A 9,982-nucleotide genomic window follows, 5' to 3' on the forward strand; every position below is an offset into this window, starting at 1 on the left:
CTTGATTTTTCATGTATCTGCCAGATTTTCTATTGCAAAATGCATTAAGTAAGTAATTGAGGTGCACTTAAATTTGCTGAGGCGCAGAACTCTAACCTCTTCCTGAGATGGCGAAACAAGAAAACAGGATCAACCCATACATTGTAAAGATTTGTCTCTCAGGACTGCTGTGCATCAGTATAGTTATGTGGAACTTAAAGAAAATATTTTGAGCTTTGGAGGAACCTCAAAATTTGGTTTGTTACTTGCTGACTGTTGTAAGTGTATGTGATGCTTCACAGACAATTAAAGATAATTCTTCCCATAGTTCTTGTAGGAATAACAAAAGGCAAAGTTAGCCTGAACGTGATTTGTTCTTGCTGAACAATTAGCATTAAAAAGATGCAGTGATGCAAAATACTAAATATGTATGTTCATGTGAATCTAATGGGAACCAGCAGAATAACAGCAAAAAAGTTACTGTCCAAAGAAAATCTCTTGGTGGTGTCCATGTAAAGATATATTTATATTCATATATCTTACATTGCCACTGAAGATGAAAAGCAATGAAAATACTGTAATGCTACAAAACCTGCAAGAAATTGTATTAAATAGTTGAAAAAGTGCTACTGAAAAATTTACTTTTGTGTATCAGGCACTACTCAAGGATCACAGAATATACAACTTTGTGGATTAAATTTTATGACTGGCAATTTGTCCTAAAATGGATAAGCTTTTGATTGATCTCATGAATCAGTCTTAAGGCTGTTACACTTTTTAAGTGCTCTAACTTTATGCATTGATGCAGCTTGCAGCAAAGTGAGATATCTTTGGGAACACATCAGAAGGTGAAGTACATATCCATATATCATTTAGTGTACACTGTTTTGATTTCTGTGATGAGATCCTGACCTTTTTCGAATCAATTGTGTCTTAAAAATGGCTTTCTTGTATCCTTACCCCTTGCTGGAATAAATCCAGAACCTTAGTTTCACACAGGTGTGACTGTGAGCAGGATGTGAGCTGTGCTTCATGCCTAAAATATTCCTCTCAAGGCAGAACTGCTGTGCTGTGACATGCACTGGTGCTAGACAGTGCCAGAAGGAAGCAGATGAGAGCACAGGCTGAGGTACTGCACATTCCAGGGGGCTGTTTCTTATTGAATTTGTCTTCTTCCTTGGTCCACAGTGGCATATTGTTGATTTGTGATATCAATGTCAACAGGAGTATATTGGATACTGTTTTTCTTTTTCCTGAACTACATTTATTTGCTTTAAAAATGCTTCCTAAATTCTCACCACACAGCTGCTCTATTTCAGACACCAAAGCACAGAGAAGATTTCCATTTAGACTTGCTTCCCTTTTGGTATGGGAGAGATTTGTTCATTTTTATACAAAACAATATACTGGCATGTTGTTGCTTTCTTTGTTTTGATGCCAAACTCTTCCCTTTTGATATCCAGTATTTCCACAGGAGCATCCACTTTTGCCTGGCTTTCCCTAGTGTATAAAGGGAAGGCAGCACTGCACTGCATTGCAGCTCTCTTTGAGAGGCTTCCAGCTGGCAGGGGTATCACCCACTGCCCACAGCTCCTGCCTTGCTGGGGGCAGGCTCTGGCATTGTCACTGCTTCTTGGGGTATGTTAGTAGAGGGAAAAAAACTCAATGTAAAGGAATTAGAAAAGAGAAATGGGAGAAGGCAGGAAGCAATCAGTCAATAGGAGTGGTGGAGAAGCATGAGAGGACCTCAGAAGAAAGGAAAAACAGAGTTGACAGAGTCCTTATTTTTTCACCTCTTTCCTATTTTTTTGGTTTTTTCACCAGTGCTTTTCTCCCCTTTCCTTCCTTTTCCCTTCTGTTCCCTCCTGCTCCTACCCTGGCCCCCTTTCCCAACCAGCCTGTAATCCAGCAGTCTGTTTATGTCCAAAAATGAGGGTCTTTCTGAATCCAGGAAGGCATGTTCAATCCACCCAGGCAGCAGCAAGCAGAACTTAGCAGGATGTAATTAATTGGTAAGCAGAGGCACTGCTTTTTGTAAGAAGAGTCAGGGTGTTGCTCAGATTGTGGAACCTAAGTGTGGGGTAAATAAACATCACATTTATGTCAGGCCTGTAAATGAAATACTATGTATGGCTTAGGTAGAAATTTGCAGTCAACAACCGGCTTCTGAAGGGAAGAGGAGGGGCAGACCCTGATCTCTTCACTCTGGTGACAGTGACAGGACCGGGGGGAATGGCCTGAAGCGATGTCAGGGCAGGTTTAGGTTGGATATCAGAAAAGGTTTTTCACCCAGAGCATGGTTGGGCACTGAACAGGCTCCCCAGGGAAGTGGTCACAGCACCAATCCTGACAGAACTCAAGAAGCATTTGGACAGTGCTTTTGGACACAGGGTGTGATAACCGGGGTGTCCTGTGCAGGGACAGGAGTTGGGCTTCTCTCTCTTTGTGCGTCCCTTCCAGCTCAGCTGATTCTGTGATAACGCCAGATATTACCGTTCAAAAGCAGACTTCTTGTTGATTCCCATGTGAATGAGTTGCTGTCAGGGACTGCTGAGAGTCTCAGGCAGATTTGACTGGCAGATGCAGTCCATGGCTGCACAGCGTGCCAAGGGCTCCTGACAGGCTGCTGTGTATCAATACATTTATTCATTTCCCCGAATTCCTAACATCTAGAGCAAGTGACAAAAAACCACTAAGCTGTGGAGAGCTTCTCTAATATTTTTTGATTAGCTGACAGTGTTTGTGAAGCTGCTAATACTTCTTCATCCAGAAGAGGACATTTCTCAAATGAAATCACAATAACCCTGAGTTGGATGTGCAGTTTGTGACTGATAGCAGTAGCTTGGTCACAGTCAGTAAATAATGCTGTCTGGTGCTGTGTGGCTGCAGTGCTGTTGCCTGTATTTCTGAAATGTTTATGCTCTGTCAATCAAGAGACAGCAGATGCCATTAAAACCATCTCAGCACTTTCCAGCTGCACAAGAATTGCAGCATCTCTTCCGAGCACAGCAAAATGTCACGGCTTGCTGAGACCTTCTCTTTCAATTTTGTGCATAGTTGTAGTTAATTTTTTCTGGTGAGCCTATGGTCCAAGCACAGTCTAGCAAAACAAAAGGTCACTGTGTGTCTCTAGACAAGTTACAAGATTTTACTGACTTTAACTCAGAGCAATGCCCTCCAAGCTCACTGGCACAACTCAGGTGGTGCAGAGTGGAAATTCGCTGTGGAACGGGCTGATGGCTGTTACAGGTAGGTAAGGAGTCAAGGCAGAGCTCCTTGGGGATGGATATAATTTATATGTAATTGTATCTGCCCTGTGGACAGAGCTCATTTAGGTATATAACATCAGATAAGGTATGACACTTTTGCTGAGAAAACACCTACATCTCATATATTTTTAATGAATGTATTGCATAGAGAAGCCTTTGCTTCTGTTTTTATCAGGTCAAGGACTGTAGCTCAAGGGTTCTTTAATCCACACATCCATCAGTTTTCTCCAAATCACATATGCCATTGGGAAAGACAGACTTTGCAGCATCCCCAACAGATCCTTTAGCCAAGGATTTGGGTTCCCAGGATGAGGGCTGATGGTGGTGGGGGTACATTAAGTGAGGGAGAGCCAATGCTGTGTGGTTTCATGTGATCTGTGATCTCATTTGGACTCCCCAAAAAAGCTAACTGTCCGTTAAGAGTCAGTAATGACCTGCAAGTGGAATTTCCTCCTGAAGGAAATTACTGCAGCCTCCTGTAGTAATTTTAAAAAACACACAATAAAATTTGAGAGGGAGCAAACTGGTGCTGGCAAAGAGGCAGGTGCAATATGCTGACAGTACTTTTATAAACCAAATTTGCATTATTTCTTGGCTTGTAAGCTGTATAAAATATTCTTACTTTGTCATGTGTTGTAAAATCTGCTGCTGTGCATTAATACAAATAGAATAATGGAGCCAAGTCCTGGAATTACAGCACTAAAGATGGAAAAAAAAAATCTTGGCTTGGGTGGGGAAATTGCAGAAATACTGTTTAGCTGCCACTGCTGTTTTATTGTTGCAGCTGCATCAGTGGTGAGAAGGAGCAAGGGACCATGCACAAGCAGTGGTATAAAGGCTTCCCTTCCTTCCTTTTCCTGTTTAACACTGACCATTCATGCTCAGGGACCCCTGCAGCCTCGAGGGCTGCTCAGCAGAACCTTCCTGGGGCCCGGTGTGGAGCCAGTTGTCCCTAGAGAGGAATGTGGTTGTGCAGGAAAATAATGAGGTCTGTATGAAATAGTCTTTGGGGAGATAAAATAGTATCCCTGAATTTGGTGTTCCCACGCTCCTATACCTCCATGAGACCTGGGAGAGAAAGCAGAAAAGAGGAAGAAGTTGAAGGGTCAGACATTTAACAGCAGCCATTTGAAGGCTACTTTGTGTTATGTTAATCCAAGGGCTTTTACTGAATCACAGGTAAAACAGAATTCTGAATTTAGCCTTGAACCCATTCCACGAGGTGGAATAATGTATTGTCTTCCCACAGGCTTTGAGTTACAGCTACAGTGTGTGCTTTTCTCTGAGCCAGTCTCTAGATGTGATGCTGTTGCTGCCTTTCAGGCAGACTGGACTTTGGATCTTTCTGAAGCGTTGCATGTGCCATAAATCATCCTTGCAGCTTCTACCCCATTTCCTAGAAACCTGGAAACTATAAGCATGAAAGAGCTCAGAGTAGTTGCTCTGGTTTAATTTTTTTTTTTGACAGCATCAAATGACATGCATTTCATAGAAAGAGATTCTCCCTGCTCCCGAATTTTGTACTTTGGAACTTTAGGTATTTTTTAAAATAAAGTATTTGAAGAGTGGTTTAGGTTCTGAGAGGTAATTTTATTCTAGGCAGTGTAACTCAAGTACCCAACTAAGTATTCATTTCTTCAGTTTACACAGTTGCAATCTTACATGTTTGGATTGTGTATCTTTGGGAAAAAAAGTGCTGAATAAATAATTCCAGGTGCCAAAAAGCTGGTTGAATTCTCATTGAGCGAATTCCTTATGAACCAGAATGATCCTGGTGTCAGACAGCATGGCTTTATAATTCCCTTCTGTGGAAAGCAAAACACTTCTTTTCTTATTTCTCTAAATATTTACAGGAGGGATGGAATAACAGTCTTGCTGTTCTGTGGTGATGGAGAGAATTGAATGAAATGAAGGGCACATTGAACTTAAGGTGGTTAAAGAGGAACATGACTGTTGTAAACACCTCACTTCCCTTGGGACAGTATTTTTCCTGTTGTTCCAGGAGTTTTTTTAAAGGCAAAAACACAGCTACCCAAAGCACCACACTGGTTTTCCTTGCTGGGTATTTTAAAGATTAAATTAGCTCCAGTTAGAGGTATAGAAAGCTGGCTGGTGGGTAGGATGGAGGGGTGGTATGTGTGTGTGGAGTTTTTATAATTTATTTTTATATTCTATGCTTTTGCCTTTGGCATCACACACTTTTGCATTGGCTTTTTTTTATTGACTGAAGAATCAAAATAAATAGACAATCTTTGTCTGTAGATTTCTTTTAGGCAACTGTGAAGGAAAAGTTAGATTTCAGCATTTCAGTCTTAACAGTGAATTTAAAAATTCATCAGAAGCATTCCTAAGCAACATAAAAATTTACACATAAGTGTGGCACATTTAATGTATCTCAAGCCACAAAACTAAAGTTCTGGCAGTAAATGAAAGGTTAATAAAAATCCAGATGTTAATTTGGTTCTGTTCTACTTGCATATTCTGGTGCAGTAATGTACTCTTGGCTCTTAGGCTGCCTCTAAATGGGAGTCTAGTGCTTCTGGAATTTTATATATCTAGCCTTATACAGACTGACTGGGCAGCTGTCAGAGCATTATTGTGCAGGCTTTTAGCTGCCTGTCAGCAAAGGTAACCTCTGCTCATCTGCCCAGGAGCTGCTGCATTCCAGAGGTATCCAGGGAGAACAGGCAAGTGGGACTGTGGGGCTTTGCCAAAGGCACTTGCAGCAGAATTGCTGGGTTTTGTTGGCCTGTTTTATTGTCTAGTCACCTGCTGAAGACATCTGTGTTCTCCATTTAATGTGTCAATTAATCCCAGGAGGATTTATGGTACCTGGAAAGGGTTTATAAAACACACGTGTTCCTTGAAAGCAAATACTGACCTGAGGCTGGAGAAGTGGCTCAAAGTTCTTTTGCCCTGGCTTTCCTGCCTTGGAGAAAAATGCTTCTACCTTGTCATAGGAGTAATGACTGGGCAAGAATGGGAATGGCATAACAAACTTCAGAGTTCCAAGAGCCTTTAGGGCCACGGAGAGCCCCTATGAAAATAAGCACTGAAGGAATCTGGAGGCTGGGCTAGGGGATCTGTGTGCAGGATGTGCCACACAGCTGTTGTGTGCTCCCTGCTCCAGGTGATGGGTGGGAAGAAGAGATCTCTGCACCAGTGGATTTCTGCTGCTCAGGTGGCACTGACTGCAGCCTTCTGTGCCCTCTCCACAATGTCCTTCTCAGTCCAGTGCCCCTTTTTGCAAGTGTTAAAATGCTTCCTGAGACCTGAAAACAGACAAGAGATGTCATGAGAGCAACTGTAAGGTTGCTGAAGTAGTAAAGTGGGGCTGATGGCAAGAGCCATGTCTGTAGAGAGGCCGTGCTGCAAAGATGCTTTTTGGAAAATCTTATCTTCCATGTCTTGAAGGTTTTTCTTTCTTCAACTCCTGTAGAGAATCAAACAATGGTTTGGGTTGGAAGAGACCTTAAAGATCATCCAGTTCTCACTCCCTGCCATGGGCAGAGACAACTTCCACTAAGCCAGGTTGCTCAAAGCCCCATCCAATTTCTCCTTGAACATTTCCAGAGATGAGACATCCACAAGTTCTCTGGCCAAATTGTGCTAGTGTTTCACCACCCTCACGGTAAAGATTTTTTTCCTTACATCAAATCTAAATCTACCCTCTGCCAGTTTAAAGTCATTCTCACTGGTCCTCTTACTACATGCCCAGGTAAAATGTCCCTCTCCAGCTCTTTTGCAGTTCCCCTTTGTCTACTCAAAGCCACAGTTAAGGTCACCTTTGAACCTTCTTTGCTCCAAGCTTTGCTCCAGCTCTCTCTCTGTCTTCATAGGAGAGGTGTTGCAGCCCTCTGATGATCCTTGTAGACTTTTCAGGACCTGCTGCAGCAGGTCCATGTCCTTCCTCTGCTGGGGACCTCAGAGCTGGGTGCAGCTGCAGGTGGGGTCTCATGAGAGGGAAGCAGAGCTCCCCTCCCTCTCTGCTGCCCACAGTGCTTTGGATGCAGCCCAAGGTGCCATTGGCTTTTTGGGCTGCAAGGGCACATTGCAGAGTCACGCTGAGCTTCTCATCCATCAACGCCCCCAAGTCCTTCCCCTTGGGGTTATTCTAAATCCAGTCTCTGCCCAGCCTGCACTTGTGCTTGGAAGTAAAAGGGCTGTGTGTCTTAGCATAGCTTTTGCAAAGTGCTGTCTCCCTTCTTGTGGTCATTATGGAATGGATAAACCACTGTGGAATGTAACCTGGGAGATAAATTTGTCTTGGGAAGGGAACGGTCTAGCTCACTCTGTGGTCTTTGTTTTCCTTTAGCTTCTGTACTTCTTTGCATCCAAGTGGGCTTTGGCAACAAACACTCCCTTTGCAGCATGTGCCAGCCTTTACAATCCATCCAATGTTCCCAGCTATTCAGCAAACTAAAAAAAAAGGGTGAAGGGGATAAGGTCAGAAGAAGTGCTTTGTATTGCTAAAATCTGTTTTTCTGCATATAATTTCAGTGTCCCATTCCTTTAAAATGCAGATGACTTCCCCATCAAAAATCTACTTCACCAAAAAAAAAAAAACAAAACTGGAATAGGCCTTACATGGGCTGAATGATTGTTTATTTTCGGATGAAGATGAAAAAGAGAAGAAGAATGCTTGGCTTCTTGGTGGTGCAAAAAGGCAAGCAAAAATATTTGAATAGTAACTCTCATGGCCAAATAATTCCACAGTTATAAAAGTGATCATTGTTTGATGAAATCATCAAAAAAGAAGCTATATAGACATTTGAACATAAACATGAGGAAAAGTAAAAAAAAAAAAAATTGCTGACTCTTTTCTCTCTCTGACTCCTTTTGTGGAGATTGAAATTCTTTTTTCTTGGCAAGTCGGGTGATGAACCACTTGTTAATTAAGTGGTTGAAAGGTATAGTTGAAAGAGGAATTTGGAGTCTGAGACAGCTCAGCATGGAGAAGCCACCTCTGTGATCAATCTTGTCAGCTTTTGACACCTTAATTAAAAGTTATCTTTGGCAGTGTGAAGGCAGCTTAATTGCTGGGGAAGAGGACACTAAGCATTTTGTTGTGGTCATTTGGGAACAGGAGTACTGAAGGGATCAGCAGCCAATCCTGCTTCCCCCAGGAAGGGACACAGCAGCATTGCGATGCAGCGGGGTCGGAGCATCGGGACAGATCCGGGCTGGACCAAGGATCACTTCCCACAGTGAAACAGCTCAGGGCTACAAAACTGCAGCCCTGCCTGAAGTTCCATGTGATCCTGTGCCAGCCATTCTGTCACCCTGTACTTCTGGTCTCTGTCACGTCTTCTGCCTGTCTTTCTGACATTTGAGCTACGTGGGGTGGCAGTGATCCCTCAGTCTGTGCGCTCTGTCCCTAGCAGGGGTGTGTGGTGCTACAGCATGGGGCAGTGAAGTCCTCATCACTGGGAAAATGGTGACTTAGGTGTGGGAAGTGGAAAAAGTTGAGGGCTTATTGGAAGAACTGATTTTTGCTTTGCCCAAGTTATTTAACATGAACTGTCTTTAATGAAATGTCCATGAGAAAAAAGGAAGACATACTAGTTTGAGGGAGAAGAAAAGTAATTGTCCCCTGTGCTGTCCTGTCATAGTTATATAAAAAATAGTATAATTGATTACACCAAACAATAGAATTTTTTTTTTACTTGGTTGCTGAACCAACTAATTTTAAAAAAATCTGTAATTTAAGACCCTTTGAACTTTTTGTCTTTGTCTCAATGCTTCATTTGATTTGGAGGAGTTAATTCTTTTGCATCTAATTAAACTTAGACTGGTTTGACATTAAAAAAAAAGTTTCACAATGAAAAAATTATTTTTTAGAATATGTTGAAATGCAAGATTTCAGCATCATTGGAAACAAGAAGCTCTCAGAAAATTTCACAATGAAATATGCACTGTTCCAAAATCCCTCCTGCCTTTTTTGTTTTGTTTTTGTTCAGTTTGTTTGTTTTGTAGAATATTCCCACCAACTGTGGGCTGGATTCAGATATAAAGTTTCTCACTCTGTCACAGCTTTTTTCAATGAATTTTCTATTCACAAAAAAATTGTTCTCATCCGGTTTTAGCTGTATTCTTTGGAAAATGCTTATTTTCCTTGGAGAAGTCAGAGAAAAAAAAAGGAAAATCTTTGTCACTTCCATGATTGCTGTCATGGATCCATTGATGTGCGTGACACTTTACCAATCACTCAGGTTATTGGTAAAGAGAAATTAATTATCTGCTTTGTTCAAGGCAGAAAATGAAAAGCAGTTACCAGAAAATCACATCCTGGTAAAGGAAATTAGTCCATTTTAACAAGTTTATGAGGGAGAGCTTCATTACAAAGCATAAAAAAAGAAAACACATGAAAAGCCTGTTGGACCCCATCTGTTCATATGATTCCTTTGATGGGAATCTAACTGAAGGCTGATCGGAGAGAAATTCATTGTTTCTTTTAAGTAATTATTACGAATGGGTATGTGTGTTCTTCTGCAATAATTAGCAAGTATGTTTTGAATAAAGTACTCTTCAGAAAATAAACTTGCACCAACCAGTAACTGCTTAATGGCTGGTAAACTGTTGTGTTCTTAAATGGATGTGTCAGCTCAAGAGGGAATGTTATAATATTATTGCTTAATATTCATGCTGTTTAGTCTAGGGAAGAGAAGGCTTGGGCAGTTAGAGTAGTCTTGTTGTATATGAAAGCCTTTTGCAAGAAAACTATAGGTTTGTGT

The sequence above is a fragment of the Haemorhous mexicanus genome, chromosome 3 (genome assembly GCF_027477595.1).
Source record: "Haemorhous mexicanus isolate bHaeMex1 chromosome 3, bHaeMex1.pri, whole genome shotgun sequence".
Taxonomy (NCBI): Eukaryota; Metazoa; Chordata; class Aves; order Passeriformes; family Fringillidae; genus Haemorhous; species Haemorhous mexicanus.